Genomic DNA, 18,648 nt, shown 5'->3' on the forward strand with positions numbered 1-18,648 from the left:
TCCTCACATGATCAGAGTCCAACCACGCAGAAGGTCTCCGCTCCAATACCTGGTGGAATAGGTTGCCTGGCAGAAAGCATGGCGCAACCGCACAACTTCCATATTCAGTGGAACCCTGGGATAATGCGAGGACTCCAGGAATTCCCTGACCTTAAGGTTATTAAAAATGTATGGAGTATCAGAAAACTGGCCAATTTAAATCAACTGATAATCACAATTAGATTTCCAGCCAAGTTAGTACTTATTAATGGCTACAAAAACTGTGATTTATCTTAATGGGATAAGTATCCACATACTCTTTGTTGTCAAAAATATTTGCTCAATTATCCAAATAATCAAAATCAGATTTCAATTACTTCCATGCCTATATGTATATAAAATCATCAACAAAGACATGCAAACAGTCTCTACAAAAGTTTTTAAAGAAATCCAGCGTGGTTCTGTGATAGTATGCCACCTGTGCAACAAGTCCAGTTGTGAAATTTCCTCGCCCTTAAATTTTCCACAGTCACCTGTCAGTGGTATAGTAAAGCGATTGGGAATGTCAGCAACTCAGCCACGAAGTGGTAGACAACAAAAACTGATGGACCAGCACAGCAAATGCTGAGGCGTATTGTGAGCAGAGGTTGCCAATGTTCTGTAGAGTCAATTGTTAGAGACCTCCAAAATTCATGTGGCTTTCAGAGTAGCTCAAGACCAGCATGTAGAAAGGTTCATGGGATGGGTTTCCATGACCAAGCAGCTGCATCCCAGACATACATCACCAAGTGCAATGCAAAGCATCGGTTGCAGTGATCTAAAGCACACTGTCACTAGAATCTAGAGCAGTGGACGCATGTTCCCTAAAGTGACAAATCATGCCTCTCCATCTGGCAATCTGGGTCAGACAATGGTACTTATCTGACTGTATTGTGCCAATTGTAAAGTTTGGTGGAGGGGAGATTCTGCTGTGGGGCTGATTTTCCAGAATCTGGGCTTGGCCCCTTAGCTCCAGTGAAAGGAACTCTGAATTATTCAGCATACCAAGAGGTTTTTGACAATCCCATGCTCCCAACTTTGTAGGACCAGTTTGGAGATGGCCTCTTCTTCTTCCAACATGACTGTGGACTAGATCACAAAGTAAGGACCCTTAAAGACATGGATGAGAGAGTTTGGTGTGGATGACCTTGAAAGCCTGCACAGAGTCCTGAACTCAACCTGATAGAACACCTTTGGGGTGAATTTGAGCTGCGATTGGGAGCCAGTTTTCCTATTCAACATCGGTGCGTGACCTCACAGATGAGCTTCTGGAACAATGGTCAAAAATTCCCAAAAACATAAGTTACTGCAGAACCTTGTGGACAGACTTCCCAGAAGAGTTTAAGCTGGTATAGTTGCAAAAGGTGGAATAAGAATGTGATGTCACTTAAGTTTCGATGGGAGGCTAAGCAGAAGAGCCAATAATGTTTGCAATATAGTAAACCATTAGGAAAAATACGTATATCTACATATAATTTTGGTCCTTTATACAGACATTTTTGAGTAAACTTAAAGTTGCAAACCCAGTTACTGATTAAAAAAAATATATATATATTATATAAATGCTTCATTCTTGGAAAAAGCAGAGTTCAAATAAAATCCTAAAAACCTCAATATTTACATGACATTCATGAATCTTATGAATGTATGCACATTTCTGACTGAAAACTATACATAATCACAAACCATAGTTTTATTAACACAGGTAACTCGTGATCCTTTTGAAGTGTACACATATGCAAATAGGAGATGGCAACACTTAAAGGCATCTGGGGGGTAATTTGAATTTAAAAATAAGCAATCACTCACGTCAAGCAAAAATTATCATTTCACTCACATGCTCTAAGCTGAGGCGGGTAGAAAATGTTAAACACCCTGACAGCAGCCAATATGCCCTTGAACACAATTCACACTGTGCCACAGTTCAGTAAATCTTCTGGGAACACCAACGGCACGCAACAGCAGCACCACCATGCCATCACATGCCTCAGTTCTTCTCTCTGAATAGATATCTTCTCATCAGACTTGGAATTTTTACTCAAACTTTCAGCTGAGCTAGCAAGGGTTTTACGTTCATGCATTATTTAGTTTTTATCTTGCTAGAAGCCAACTCTTGATCAAACATGATATTTAAATGTGTAACACCTCAGATTGTTTACTTTTTTACAGCTGTATGGGTTATTATACAACTTGTATTTACAGTTAATTGCTTTCTGAATACAGTTTTATTTTAAGCATGATTTAGCATTCCTTGTTTCTGGTCTGGCAGTAAATTTCCCACTGATTCCTTCCGAATGAAAAAACAACAAATTGAGCTTTAAGCCAGTTTGTTTGCAAAACTAGACTTGGAATAAGGTGGCTACATCAGTTGTGAAAAAGTATAAGTAAAGCAAGAAAGATTCTTTGCATGCATTTTACAGTCACCATTTCAACCCGAAGCATAAGGTCTTTAAAGTTTCCCAGACAAAAGAGGAACCATACTTGTCTGACTTACTTGAAATAAGAGGAAAAAAATGAGTGTTAGCAGCCATTATAGAAAACACTTTCCTCTTTAGTAAAGGTGGTGACTGCCTGTGTCCCAGTAAGGCTAGTAGGCACAGGGGTTAACAGAAAGATAAAAGATATGCATTTTTTGACTTTTACTGACATGCAGAGAAGAACAAATGCCCATGAGCATTAACTGACCTAACACCTAGCATGTTATCTCATAGTAAGAAAAACATAACGTCACCATAAGATCAAACAGTGAGCACAAGTCTGAACAAATCCTAAGCTTTTACACTGACGTGAGATGGTCTGTACAATTTATTCTGCAGCTCTAAGGACCCTTAAGATCTGTAACATCAAAAATTCTGAACTTTTGTTCCACTTCAAAGCTAAAATAACTAAAAGTTTTTACAAGACTAAAACATCAAAAGCAAACTTCTTTCACTTTCCACCTCACAAAGGTTGGTACAAACCTTCCTCTGAGTTGTCTGCTTGACATAGACCAACAACTAAGGACAAGACAGCAACGCACCAACTTAAATCAAGCTGAATACAAGCTGAATCAAGCTTACACAAAATCAATTGATTCTGCTAATCCCAGTCCATAATCATTGACAGTCTGTCCTCAAAACAAAAAGTGAACAAAAGGATCCAAGAGCAGCAATAATCTCACTTTGACTCATCAATCCCATATGTTATAACTCATTATTTCAACAATATTGAAATTTTATCATGAGTAATATCAAACTAATGAAGGGTTGCAAAATAGTCAAAAAACAACTAATATTTACCCTCAATTATACAGGAAAAAGGAAACTATTCAAATTTTACATCAACACATTGCCCTAAAGTGTCTAAGGTGAAGACGTTCTCACATCTGATACAGAAAAAATATGAACAGAGTAAAGAGTAGTAGCAGGCCAGCAATAGATTAGATACTGCCTTTTCTGTAAGAGGCATTTCGAACTCTGGTTTTCTCAATCCAGAGATACCCTTCAACATGCGAATGTAGGTCCCATGAGGATTTTTAATCAGCCAGGATGGGTACAAAGTAGGGCTGGACTACATAGACAAAAATTATAATGATAAACTACAAATCATATTGACTATTACTGACAATTATCAAATAACTCAAAACATATTTTAAGTGCCGCACTGACCGTTTTATGCTGTTGCTTAATAACTTAGTGTTAGATAAAAAACAAAAACACTATATTCAAACTCAACCCCTTATTCAACTAACATTTTACCAAAACTGCAAGTTTTTAAAATAAAAAGAACACGTGCTCTCTGAACTCTAAAGGTGGCGAGGCTTGGTGATGGAGCGTTCCTGGGTCTGTGTTTGTGATTGTTTGGGAGGATGTAATGACTGTGGCATTAACCTACATGATAGGCTAGAATGCATTAGTAAGGGAAACTGTTCTATTTAACTTTCTTTTACCCTTTTTTTTTCCTATCGCACCACGCTTCTATCGATTGATATATATTGTTATTGAATTATCGTCTGGCCCAAGTACAAAATGGGTCTTACCTTGGTCTCAAACTGGAATAAAGTAAATCATTTAAATTTTAGCAACAAATTTAAGACCCATATTTGCCACTTTTTTGTATTGCACCAAATCTATAAAGACAATATAAAATTATGCCAGAGGTGGAGAGTCACTTAAGAGACCAATGTATCTGCCCATTTCCTGTCCATACGAGTTCTGTCCATGTGTGCAAGTTCCTCTCAATAACTTAAAGTATTAAAATGTTTATTTCAGTATTTCACGTCAAAAAGGAAAACTTGAACCATTTCTCAGAAAATCTAAGGCAAAATATACATTAAAAAATAACTGAATATATAGTACAATATGATGCGAGCTATAATAATCAAACTACACCAGACCAATGAAAAAGGTGGTAGCAGCATAAAAGGGAAAAATTTGAAGTGTTCTCAAATTCCCTAGTAGAAGCCTGCACTCCCTTTTGACTAGAAAAACACAGTGGACCAACACAAGTAGATGACACTCCACACCTTTTGACTCTCCCAAAAAATATTTAATGGACAATGTTTCCCAACCCCAAGTTATCACTTTCACTTGGACATACTGTTCTAAAAAAAAATTCCTTCCACTCAACTTTCCATTAATATGCTTGATGCATCCAATTTCTTCAGCGATAACCTTTTATGATTTACCCTGCCAGGTGTCAATGACTGCTAAATCACAGTTCAGTCTTCTCTTTGATTGTCTAGGCTATAATTCACAACCATAACACAACATGGCTGCTATACGAACATTAAAGAAACAGAAATAAAACACTTGAAATATATCAATATGTGAAACAAATCGACATCATTTCTGAATCAAATCCCTGAAATAAATTCACCTGTCAATGATATTCCAATTTACTACTGTCAGGGTTCAGTTTTGCCTGCCTCATCCTGGACAGTTTAAGGCACCTCCCTCCTTCCATACACCCCAGTTTCCACTCCACACCTGATCACTGCACCTGCCATCACTAATCAAAGGGAACTGATTCCACCTGCCTCTGTGCCTACATAAGGACTCCTCTGCCAGCCCTTCATTGCTGGAACGTCTTCATTCCTCCCCTGAATGCTGTCTGACAAGCCTCTCATGCCAAGCCTCCACTCACCTGATGCTCCAGCCTTCGCCTCACGTCCTTCATCGCCTTACTCGTGCCTGCCTTAGCTCCTTTTGTCCGCCAGCTCCAGTTCCGCCAAGTCTGCCAGCTCCTGCCATCATCTCCACCGCTCCAGTCTAACTATTCACCGGTCTCCTCCTCCACTATTCATCTCCTTCAATAAACTGCTGAAGTTGAAGCTCTGTGTGTGGCTGAATTCGGGTTCCACAAATCAGTTTCCTGACAACTACCTATAATAGTTTGTGGGAATGCTTCTGCACAGGACATTTGGAATTTTATACAGATAATTAATAATAATAATAATAATAATAATAATAATGTAAAAACTGTTTAAATTTCCATCGCCAAGAAGGATCAATAACCTGTTCAACAAACAATAAGATAATCTTTGGGAATTAACCTTTGTAGAATAATTTTTGACAAGAACCATGGCAGCTGTTCTACAAAGTGATCTTTAATATTTCTCCCTACATAAATGGCAATCATGAAGCGTTTCAAAGAAACAAGCTGCCATCCAAGATAAGCAACAAAGTAGCAGAAAACTAAAAACACTTGACAGAATAACAGAAATAATACACTCAAAAATGACATGTTAACAGGTAAAATAAATAAAAAGAAACAGAGGCTGCAATTAGGGAAAGCAGGGATGAAACATCAAAACCTCAAAGCTCTGTCACCATGACATCTGAACAGTCAGCAGCTTATTTTACAGCTTAATCAAACTCTACTCTACATGGCCCTTTTTCCATGAAAGATCCACGGTTTAAGAAAAGGAAATCTAATACTGCGCTCAAAGAATCGTTTCTAATTTATTCTCACGAGTCCTGATCTGCCAACCAAAGCTATTACAGGAAAGGCAGGATGATGTGCTGTCAGAAAGTGAAAAAGATGTCATTTGAAGCAATAAGCCTGTAATAATCATTGTTGAATTATTTTCAAGGACTAAGTAACTTTTCCCTCATCTCCCCATTTGCCTCCTAGGCCTATTTTGCAGCTTGTAAAATGGTCATTATCATAACTACAAACTATGCATACAGCATTTGATATGTTGAGCTGAGGCAATGTATGCCTTGTCTCATCAACAGAGAGGAAGATGAGCTCCACTTGTGTCCAAAATCATCCTTTCAAGAGAACCCACTTTCTCTAACAGCTGTGAATAATACATCTGCATGCACATGTTGCAGCGCGGCCTTAGCACACAACGTTCTGCACCAAGTGTAGAGAGACTGTAAATGCTAGGATGAGATGTTTGGTATTTAAACAGTTACCTCGAATCCTCAGCAGAGAGAATTAGGTGTGTTTAATGCAGGATGGAGAAACATGAGTCAAAGAGGAACACAAACAGGGCACTGTTTCTGTTTATGGGGTCTCATTGTAGTACAAGTGACATTTTGTTGAGATGTGCACTTTCCAAAAGCCCCATGGGGGTACAAGGGGCATGCCCAGCCATGGCAACCTTCTCTGTGCCATCACACTCTATCCTGACACTAAGTGCAACAGACAGACCAGGCCATGCGCCTAAGCACATTATACTCCTTCCCATCCACATCTCAACCAATAAACTATTCTTTTTAATCACACCTGACACACATAGAATGCTTGCAGATCATCTGAGATGAAATATTTACATGTGCACACGTTCATCTGCAGCTAAGATGGTATGCAATAATGTGGGCTCTAATGCCCTCTGGAAGACTGCTTAGAAATTTGAGCCTAATTGCCTCCATAAAGGCACCAAGCTGTGGCATCCAAACACCGCCAACTCTGCATTTAGGAAATGCACCACAAACTAGGGAGCTTTGGACTTGCACTGGGTATGACCATGTCCAAAGTGAAAACAATTGGACAAAACAGCAGGCTCACCAAAGTGATTGAGTGAGACTATTGTATGTTTTGAACTCTGACACCCTGTTTATAGAACCATCCTTGTTGGATTTACAGAGGCTAGAAGGCTAAAAGGTGTTTTCACTTTCAATAATACACAGCAGGCTTCAGAGCTGACTGAAAAATAATATTGCTTGAATCAGAAAATTGACAGCACACACAAAATCAGTTGGCCATCCTGGGGAGCCAAAGGGGAAAAATTGATGTGGGCTGATTTTTCCCCCCCCCACAATCAGACAACACCAGTAACACTAAAATGTTAGCACAACTGGGAGAGCAGGTGAACAAAAAATAGGAAACAAATAAAAAAATAAAAAAGGTAGCATGTGAACTAGAAATTCCAATATTAATAAGAAAAGGTTAACATTTCCAAGGTGAATATTTTGGTGGGCAATCTCAACCCAAATCAACACTAAACAATAAAGTCCTTCACTGATTTACAGAAGCAACAAAGCCCTAAATGTTATATAATTAACATGTTTCCTGTGTTGACAGGGCAAGATCTATATGAAACATCTAATGACAAATTAATGTGTCTAATGTTCCTCATAATTGGCCATGCAGAATATTGTCTGACATGTTTATACCTGCTTGGAGAGAAGTCTTTAATTTGAGGATATTGTTCCAGTAATCAGCTGGGGAAAAAAGTCAAGACATAAATAAATACATATATGAATTTTGTACACAATCTGATGTGCATGCTCTGATGGAACCGATACAACCAGCGTAATGAAAGATGCAACATAATATGGGGCATTGTCCCGATATGTCTATTTAATTAAAACATTGCGAAAAAGTAATATATGAATTACCCTTTCTGGAACGAGTGACTCAAAATATTATAGATTCATTACACATGGAAGGAAACATTTCACAACTTTGTCTTGTAATTCAACAGAAGGCAAGTAATCTGTACATGAACATTGTTTTTGATTTCTTTAAAACTAGCAACCCTGACAGAAAATACTTATACTAGTAGGCCTTATTGGGGGTTTCCTTTCTAAAATGACTGATCAAGCTAAACCATTTGATTTAAAAAGCTAAAATGTCCACGAGGTTTTACTAACTGCCCCAAAACAAATAATCTTTCCACCTACCATTGCAGATTTATCTGGATTTCCATCAATCTGCAATCCGAAAGGTGGCAAGCATGATATTACTCTTCTTTAGTGCGCTGGCAACATTTGTACTTCAAAACCCAAAAACTTATCTTAATCTAGCAGAAATTAATACTGGAAGAGAAGACTTTCCTATGATCATTGTGACCAATAAGAGTCGTTTTCAATAACAGACAGAAAAACCTGTTTTAGACTGTAGTATATAGTGTATGAAGCTTTATTACATATTTTGTGTTAGTAATACTTATCTAACAAATTAGCTGTGATAATGCTTGAAAGTGTACCATTAATGTCAGTCAGCAGAAGTTAGAAGTACATTTGCATTTCTGCGGCTTGTGCTTCACTTACAGTATGTTTGAAGCACTGAACTGGAACGTACAATGAATGCATCGGGTGACATGTCCATCGTGACGTGAAGGAGCACGGCATGTTCATCCATCACAACTAAAATAACAGAAGCCATGGGACCTGCTCTGGAGCCAGATGGATGAGCTGGTCTATGCTGTCAACAACAGCTTTTATTAGCAGCTGATGAGAAATACAGCTTAGCTCACTGGAAGACAGATAATGTGCAGGGTGATTTGATCTCTGTAGTGTATATCTAGTCCAGGATATACTGCGAAAGTGTCCAATCACACATTCACTTTCTTTGTAAATCTGAGAATCTCCATGCTTAAACGCTAAAAAGAACAACCTGGGGACAATGCAAGTCTTTAATAGAGAAATCACATTATTCTCAAAACATCATTAGGAATCCGAAGCAACAGAATGTGAAATGCAAATGTGAATCATTAGAATGATTTATTTCTGCAGCTCAATGATTCTTGACAAAGATAATTTTCTAAAAACTGTCAAGTAATGTCCTCCAAAAAAGAAGAACTAAACTTGGGTGAGTTTTTTAAGTTCAGACATGTAAATAACCAGCCCTTGGAGGGCAGTGTCAAGTTTTAAAGGGTCTTTGTCAGAGACCCAATTCTTGAGAAAAGTAAAACAAAAAGGTTTAGTTTGTTTTTGGGACGGAGTCTACATTAGTTCAGCTTGTTTAGGTGAACTATGAACATAATTTAATTTAGTTGAAACTACTGGTAACTGAACTTACAACTATACTGCTCAAAAAACACTTTAATTAGAGTATAATATCAAGTCAGCTAAAAGGCTGGAATATTGATCCAGGGCGTATGGCAGAAAATGAATAAATTAAATTTAAAAAGATTTTTAAAAAGATTTATAAATCAATGAGCACACACACCAGCACACAACTTCCGTTTATATATCACAGTTGTATCTGAATTTTTGCATACCATGTTCCACCCTCATGTTTCACCCAGCTGTTTCGTGTCAAGTGATGTACACAAGTTTCTGGCCCAGTTTTGTGTGTACGCAAGCTTTATAAATGAGACTCCTGGTCAGTTTCGTATTAAAGGGGGTTGTTAATTATTGTAAAAGTGCACAGTACAATGGTCCTGGTATTATTATTATTATAGGTGAGTTTTTAGTCTTTATTTAAACTGAATGATAATGACCATCTTGTGGTAAGAGTAAGCATGCAGTTCCTGGAGGGTAAAGGATTTGACTGGCTTCCATACTACTCTGACCCAAGTCCAAAACAAACATCATGTTTGGGTCCATCTGACACCACCAGGTTGCACCTCAGACTGTCGATAAGCTTGGTGATGCAATTGTCAGGATGTTGGAGGACACACCAAAGCATTTCTTTAATCTTTTTGAGCAGAGTAGTTGTTTAGAGTGAACTTGCAATAACACTGCAGTGACAACCTGAGTTGCACAGTTTTTAAAAGCCGACTCTGGAAAAGGCTGTTGCAACATTTCACCACTTTAAAACCTCCTAATGCAGTAACATTTAACATTCTTCCTTAGACTTCTGACTTATGTCTGTTACCAATCCCCTCTGTTCACATGGTGGACAAAGAAAATCTGCTCTGGCATGTTATTACATAGAGGAACAGCAGAGTCAAGAAAAGCCCTGTTACTTGCTTTGATCCAAGCAGTGATTATGGGATCCATTCCTAGCATCAGCTTTCTCACTATAAGCCTATTACTTTGAACAAAATGCCCTACGGAACCAAAATATTAAAAACTCATTAACTTAAAGATAATGTTAAATACACTGTCACCTTCTGTCTAAAAACACAATGGAAATGACACTCCAATCCTTAAATCCTTGTGTATAACACCAGCAGGAACAGCACCACTGTCATTTTACTGCCATATTGTGGGTTTTCAAGATTTAAATCCTAAATGTTTACTTTATTGACAAAGTCTTAAAAATGTTAATGTCAGTCTTTAGACTCTGGGTCAATTTGCACTTTGTAAAAATATACTTTCATATCATCATGTAATCCCTTCTTAAATTTTATCAACAATTTAAAACCACTTTTTTACATTTTGTTTATTCTAGAAATATTAAGCTGCAAAGTATGAAAATGTCCACATCTTATATATAATTGTGAAAATAAAAACTTTTTATTCTCATCCCTTTTCCAATTCTTTTGGATGTGATCTCCAACTGGGCCAACTGATTTATGTGGCAGATTATGACCCCTGATTTAAAAAAATTCAATTAAATTTTATTTATATAGCGCCAATTCATGAAACATGTCATGTCAAGGCACTTTCCAAAATCAAATTCAATCAGATTATACAGATTGGTCAAAACATTTGCTATATAAGGGGACCCAGTTGATTGCAAAGTCTTGACAAGCAGCATTCACTCCTGGAGAAACGTAGAGCCACAGGGAGAGTCGTCTGCATTGTCCATGGCTTTGCAGCAATCCCTCATACTGAGCAAGCATGAAGCGACAGTGGAAAGAAAAACTCCCCATTAACTGGAAGGAAAAACCTCCAGCAGAACCGGGCTCAGTATGAACGGTCATCTGACTCGACCGACTGGGGGTTACAGAAGACAGAGCAGAGACAACAAGAGAGACAAAGAAGCACACATAAATAAAATGATCCTCAGTAACTTCCTGTAGGCATGCAATGATGCAATTATTATGAAAACTACATTTGCTTACAGTGTACCATGTGTTTTATAGACAGGTACTTTGTTAAAATGGATACAAATAACCTCCCGTGGGTGCCAGATTAAAGTATCAAACTTTAAAAAGGACTTGTCAAACTAACGTTGAAATCAGTCAAATGAAAGTTGTTCTTGACCAAGCTTGGATTAGCAATAAGAAATGATAAAATGTCATGCAGCATTTTTAACTGCTTTTAAATTCACCACCGATACAATATCTCAAAGTCATCAATGCAAAACAATTATCTAACCAAAAAACAAAAATAATTCTGAACAGTAGACTGTAGAATTGTAACATAATATTTGCAAACCTAAAAAGTGTAAATTTTAAAATTTTGTGAAGACAGACACATTCTTATGAAATAACCTCACATTTAATGTTTCTACTCAAATGGATCAGGTTTAATGCTATAATGTTGATTTCAAGTTTATATGCCCTTAAGGATAAGGATGTTAAAAACTTAGATAATATCAGTTTGCATTTATATCTAAACATTGCCAGGAAAATGGTAGTTTGAGTATTTGAGCATGGAATCAAAAACACAGAAGTCATTTTCAACTCTGAGTTAAATGGTCAGACTCTATAAGAACTGTGGTAACAACAAGGAACAGAACCAGGCCTTCAGCATTTAGCATTGCTCAAGGATATTACTCAGCTATGGCTGGTCCTTAAATTTAATACTAAGAGTTTGAGGTTTGAACAAGCAAAGATTGACTAAAAAGTGTTAACATTGCAGACTGAGAACGTCCAATTTCGCCTTCTTCCTCCTCTTCCTTACAGTACTCTCAAGGATTTGATATGTGGGTATGAAAAGGTACACACAAAGACTTGTCTAATACTCCAGAGACAGAGTGCCCTTTCTCTCCATCTTTTTCTAATCCCAGCAATTAGCGAGAAATAATTAATGATAAAATAAAAAAGTTTAGGGCAAAAAGCCTTGAAGATAGGGTTTTGCACCGTAAGCATCCAATCCCCCTCTCTCAAGGTCTTTAAGGTCCATTGCTCTCTGACTCTGATCAGCACACACAAACTAGGATGGACTTGAGCAAAAAGCTGCCGAGTCTACCTTTCTTCACTCTATTTTATATTCTTCATGCAACTTGTATAGCATTTTATTTTTTTATTTCTTGTTTACCCAAATAAGATGCATACTATATTCTAACTCTTACCAATGCAATCCAAAGCACTGTAATCCAAAGGTTTGCACACTGCCCCATATTATGAAAATGTGCACAGAAAATTTGCCCCATCACATTTGTGTAAGAAGTACACATCTAAACTGCTAAATTATTTCAATCTGGCACCAATCCATTTAGCTAGGTTACAAAAATTCACAGCCTATCAAAGATTAAAAATACAAAAAAAAAATTGCAAAATGAGCACAGGCTGTACTAAATGAAATAAAAAAGGCTGCAGCTAAATCATGCACAGATGAAGGAATGCGAGTGCCACCAGTGGAAAAGACTCCTGAAGTAGCTCAAGTGTTATGAAACATGTCTACTGCACCCACCAGATAAGACTTTGATTGCTTGCCTCTGAAATTTATAATAGTCATTAACAATCTGGTATAAATATGAAGTTGGTAAATGTGCGCTTGTGAAGCAGCTGAATGTTTACAATGTAGAGGAGGAACAGAGGTTATGACCTTGAGAAGAAAGTTTGTGGCTACGTGCAAGCATAATGAGGATTTAAACTCAGGCTCAAGAGAAAACGCAACCTCATTCACGGTCAAGGATGGCAAATGAAACCTTGTATAGACATTGCATATAAAGACTTAAATTCTTCCAAAGATATTAATGTTCACCCATCTTTTAGAATCACTTGTCAGCTATTTTTTTTATATATAAATGTATGCATGTCAGGCTGCACAGTATCTTTGACAAACTGCTGAGGAAAAGCGATTCGGAAACTAGGGTGGGATTAAAAATGTATATAAATTACATTCCTGAGCACTTCTGCCCCCTGGTGGATGTTCATGAAAGCGTCCTGCTGTACTATGCAAAGAAGAAAATCAGCAGAGGTACAGTAGAAGAGGGGCTGCGATGAGAAACAGTCAGGGGGTTTCTGCTTATTGCACCACCTCAGTCTCCTGAAGGGTCGCTTTGATCTTTGCATACATTTAAATTCCAAAGAGGCAATAATACCAAAGGCTGAACACTCATTCATTCATAAGTGCAATAACTGGGATTTGAGTTTGAATTACAGAGGGACTAGACATCATTTCGTAATACGTTTCAGCAAATTGTGCTGCATTTTCAAACATTTGAAGTCAGATGTTAGAAAATGACTCCACAGCAAGGGTTTACTTGCCACTAGCAGTTAAAATGCAGTTCAGATGTGAATTGAAGATACATATGTCCTGTAAATAGCAGGTTATGAAGCACATCTGCTTGGCTAATTTTGTTAAAATCCTTAAACTTAAAAGAAAAAAAATGGTTTCAAGACTGCTGATTCCAAACTGGAAATAAGAAGCAGTTATTATACAAATAAAAATACTGGAAAATAATTTACTCAATAGATAAGACTGATCATGTCTGTAGTTGGTCATTTTAGCCAGCAGATGGCATCAGCTGTTAGTGCAGTACATTATAGTGAAGCAAAAGCATCTGCTGTTGGTTGCCCTGTGGGTCACTGGTTGTGGTAAGGCAACTTTAAGGAAAACCCATCCAAGTCTATTCAGAAACATCAGGTTTCTGTTCCAGGCACTTTCACATATTTGATTATTTCAGTATGTATAAGTTTTTTATAATATTTAAGCCCCTCAAACTTGCAACTCTGGCAAACCTGCACATAAACATTTTGCTGCCAGTATCTTTGACAAATCAGAACTGTGGCCCACTCATGTAAAAGGAAGGCAAAGCAGAAAAAAAGGCATAAATTGTGCTGGGAGCCAAAGGATGTCAGAAGAGGAGTAGTAAGCTTCAATATTTACCAACCAAGTAAAAGGCAACTGGACTTATGTTTCTTGTACATTTTTAACCTCTAATGCAGTGATCTAAAACTCAAATCCTTGAGGTTATCCAGTAACTTTAAGCCGTGTCCCTGACCCAACCTGAATCAAATGGCTAAACTGCCTCTCTACATGCAGTCAAGCATGCTAGAGAGGCAGCATGCAGTCAAAAATTAATTTGAAGCCACAGTGTCTTGAAACACCAGTCATATACTTTTAATGCCACATGTCAACTAATCCTCAACACTCCCTCCCCACCATGAAACATGGCAGCGGCAGCATCATGCTGTGGGGAGGCTTGCCTTCAGCAAAGACTGGAACGCTAGTCATAATTGGTTGATAAACAGATGGAGCTAAATGGAGGGCAATCCTACAAGAAAACATTTAGGAGGCTCATTCAGATAACCATAAACATAACTAGGGCTGAAATAGAATGGTCTATAGTAAAGTTAAATTGTGTTAGAATAGCCCAGCCAAAGGCCAGTCCTAAATCCATTTAAAAATCTGTGTCAAGACCTCAGCATTAGTGTTCACAGACACTTCAATCTGACCCAACTTGCCATTTTTAAAAAGGAGCAAAAATGTCTCAAAGCTGTTACAGCTGCAAGGCTTTACAGGAATGTTTCTAACTGCAGCAAATGTCACTTTAGCATTGAAAAGCCACGTTTAATTCCAGAGCATCATGTTTTTGACTTGTTTAAAAAAAAGCTTCAGTCTTCCTTTAACTTCAATTACATACTACGTTTAATTGGTATATTTACACAGATTTCAAATGTTTAAATATATGATTTAAAATTCTCTAATGTAGAACTTTTAAAAGGGAGTATGACTACATTTGCAACACAAATATCCTTATCCTAAAGCTTTGGTCTACACTCAAGTTCAAGGGCCATTGCCCTCCTGCAACTCTCAAAAGAGTCTCTCCTCTAACACGTCATGGCCAACTTCGCAAATTTTCTGACTCTTCCCCCCCCCCAGATCAGCAGCTTTGTTTAAGCTACTAGTATCAAATCTAGCAACTTTTTTCTGTTATTGGGGACTTCATATCAAAGCACCAATCGTTCTGTCAACGAGTGCTGCCATAAACCCCTTCCCACATCCCCAAGTACTGTAGTCAGTCTCACAAACACAGCCAGATCATTTTGCGAAGCCCGCCCATACAGTTAGAGCGAAGATGGGAAAGGTAAAGGGGAGATCCACTCCACTGTCTCCATATGGCAAATGAATCACGCATGTGCAAAGGTGCAAGTGGTCTTGTCCTGAATTAAATACAAATATATAGCAGGATATAAATACAAAAGAAATAGTTATTAAATGTTGCAGGGCTTTTCCCTCTGAACACTAAAATAATTCCCTAAATATGGTTTACACACAGCTTGAACCACTTGTTCACTGTGTGTCCCTCTGACAACTCTCTTTTTTGTATATTTGATTTATTTATTTATTTTTTTTGATGTAGTGTGGATTCAGGTAAAGTAGTAAAATAGATTTAATAAAACACATTGTTTTATTCCAAACATTTTTAATCAATTTCCTCCTGCCAACCCTTTTATTTGCAAGGCATTGCTTCTCTTTCCCACAGCCTGGATCCCAACTACATGACCAAATATGCCAATTGGGTCATGACGACATCTAGCGACTTTCCTTGATGAGGAGTTGGCCACAGTGTGTAAACACACCTAACTCCAAGATGAACTCATTAGCAGAGCTAGGCTGCATCCAAAATGTTCTAATTATAGTTCCTATTCCTTGCACTTTCATGAGGCCAACAGTAAGAACTATCGTGGGGAGGAGAGGAGGGAGTCAAATCCAGGCCCACAGCCTCCCGAAAAAGAACTACGAAGTACGCAAGTTAAACAAATGTAGCGAACGGCTGAAGCTCTCCATTACACAAAACATATGAAGGGGCATAAACTTGTACAGACTTTCTAGTTCTAACAGTAACTGGTTCAATTGCTTTTCAAACAGAGTTTACATACTGGTGATTTTTTCATGTTTTAATTTATGAAAAGGTTTTGTTTTTAATTGAAAGGGGTGTATACACATATCCAAAATAAATATGTACAACAAACGGCTTAATTTTCAAGGTTAACATTTGCACACCGCATTTCATCACATCAGAGCTAGCAATTTTATTGCTTCCTTTGATTTAAACACTTTGCTGTTAAACTGTTACACAATCAGATCTTATTTGCTGCAGACAACACAGACATGGCCAGAGGCCTCCGCCCTCCATGTGGATGACCAACAAGTCACGTAATATGCGAAAGGGTAAACAGTGTTACTCAAACGTGTGCTTACATGTCATGTCATGCAAAGGATTGTGGGATTCCTTATAGCTCCATAGTGTTGGGAAGGGACATTGGAAGGTTCCGATGCAAGGGGCTGTGAGAGGAAGCATACAGGCTCCTTCTAGCACTTATGGTGACTGCTGACACACTTCCACTTTGGCTAAAGAGTCCTTAGCCAAAAATATGTTTTCAGATGCAGCCCTTGCCTTTAAACAACTGCACCGGTATGCAGTCATTCAACATGGTGTGTAGGCCAAGGGACACATCGAAAAGTTGCAGGACACTAGCCCTCCCGAGGATTTGAGTTTGAGACCACTATCCTAAAGGGTGGTTTATATGAGAGACAGAAACTTATCACTTTTTTAAAAAAAAAAATAAGGATTTTGTAAATTAAATAGTTTTGAAAACGTATAGTGTTACAGAGATCCAAATTAAAAGGCGTATTAAAAGAGTATTAATGCACAATATGACTAAAATGTAGAAAAATTATGCCATCGATAGCTAAAGAAACTATGCTGTAAAAACAGCTAAACTGCACTTCTAAATTAGTTTGTCAAAGTTTCTAACTTTCCAACAACAAAAAAAATAGCTTCCTAGTTTATGTTAGCCACAAAGTGAATTAATCTCTCAAATTATGACAATTGTTCCATCAGGTGGTAAACTGGGAGTAAACAGATCCTCTCAAAGTATCAATCACTGATCACATTGGACAAGTATTTCATGGTTGAAACAATGGTCAAAATAACCAGGTAATCTTTTTTAAAAAAAAAATGTTCCCCACTGAAGCTCTTACATTAAAAGTATGGGAAAACGCTTTCAAAAAAAGCTTGGAGAACAGCTTGAAGTATTTACAATGTGGCAACCGAACTACTAGAAGGAGGTCCAATCTGCAGGTACATGTCCACACGTTCTGGAAGTGTGTTGATGTCTCATTCCAGCTTTGAGAAATAGTGTTATTGACGCCATTTACTCAAAAAAAAAAAAAAAAAAAATTTAAAACGGTACCAGCCCAATACGGATATTTGTTTTTTTCCCCGGATAGACAAGACAACTTACAAAATCGAGCACATGGGTAGAAAAAGAAAGACAAACCTTCCCAAAAAGAAATACACTGAACGTTAGAGCAAAATGACTAAACAGAAGGATTTTCCTTCATACCTGAACCCTCTGCGTGTCGAGTCGCCGACAAACACTACCCTGGAGTCCAGCTGGTGTCCAGCATTTCCACCAATTTGTCCTAAGGTTGACACATATCACATATAGACAAATAAAACACACCGTGCGTTACACTTTGAAGCTATATGTTGCTTACAATTTGTATCTCAATATTATTGCCTAAAACGGCAAGAAGAAGAAGAAAAAAAGGGATCATTTCAGAATTTGGAGCGTTTGTTTCGAGCAGGCTCAAACGGCGTTTTACACAGACAGCTGTTGATACGTGTTAATGTTGCTAGCTAGCATTGCGAAGCTCTATATGAACTTACAGCCAACTTGGGAGGGAAATTGTCCTTTTTATAACGTTAGAAACGAGCGAGAACTCCAGCTGCGTCCCGACTCTGGTCTCCTTTCACACAGGTGGGCTGCAGTACCTCATTAGGCAAATTGCTCAATCAGGCTCCCCACCTGTACGTATCAAGTGACGTAACGACGTTACGTAAGGCTCGACAGAAAGGGAAATGCAGGACTAATAGTTCTAAAACAAAGAGATAAATAAAAGAGACAACACACAAAAAAAGATTATGATAAGTACAATAAACTTAAGAACTCATCTTAATAGTTTCAGCAGCTTGAGGCAGAAAGCTGTGTAGCCTTGTCTTGTGGTGCTACTTTAGATGTTGCCATTTGCCTGATTGAAACAATTCAAAAACTGTATTGTAAAGATGTGAGGAGTCTCTGACAATGTTTGATACCATGTTACTGCAGCCTCTCTGTTCCTGCACAGAAGGAAAGGGATACTGCAATGGCCTTTTCAGCTCCCTTCACCCTCCTCCGCAGGGCACAGTTAAATAACCTGGAAGTGTTTACTGTAGTTACTTTTGATAGCAAAAAGTTGGTTTTAGAAACATTTGGACTCATATAGGGGATAAGTTTAAATGTTCCTAAATTAAATACAACTGCGGATAAAACAGCAAGGCATTATAATTATAATAATCATTATCTTTATCCCTTAGGTAGCAGTGGGCTGCCACTGTGCAGTGCCTGGGGAGCATTCT

The 18,648-nt window shown here is 37.9% G+C and overlaps 1 long non-coding RNA gene across 1 annotated transcript in view; it reads right to left on the reverse strand.

The window, feature by feature from the left end:
• The window catches only part of LOC110368960, a 64,598-nt gene extending 46,559 nt beyond the window's left edge, over positions 1 to 18,039 (reverse strand). Inside the window, exons 1-2 of the long non-coding RNA XR_002428574.2 lie at positions 17,920 to 18,039; positions 17,594 to 17,672 (exon numbers count right to left, since the gene is read on the reverse strand). This is a non-coding gene — a long non-coding RNA (uncharacterized LOC110368960). The remainder of the gene's footprint in view (positions 1 to 17,593; positions 17,673 to 17,919) is intronic.
• Between the last annotated feature and the right edge of the window lie 609 nt (positions 18,040 to 18,648).

The sequence above is a fragment of the Fundulus heteroclitus genome, chromosome 17 (genome assembly GCF_011125445.2).
Source record: "Fundulus heteroclitus isolate FHET01 chromosome 17, MU-UCD_Fhet_4.1, whole genome shotgun sequence".
Taxonomy (NCBI): Eukaryota; Metazoa; Chordata; class Actinopteri; order Cyprinodontiformes; family Fundulidae; genus Fundulus; species Fundulus heteroclitus.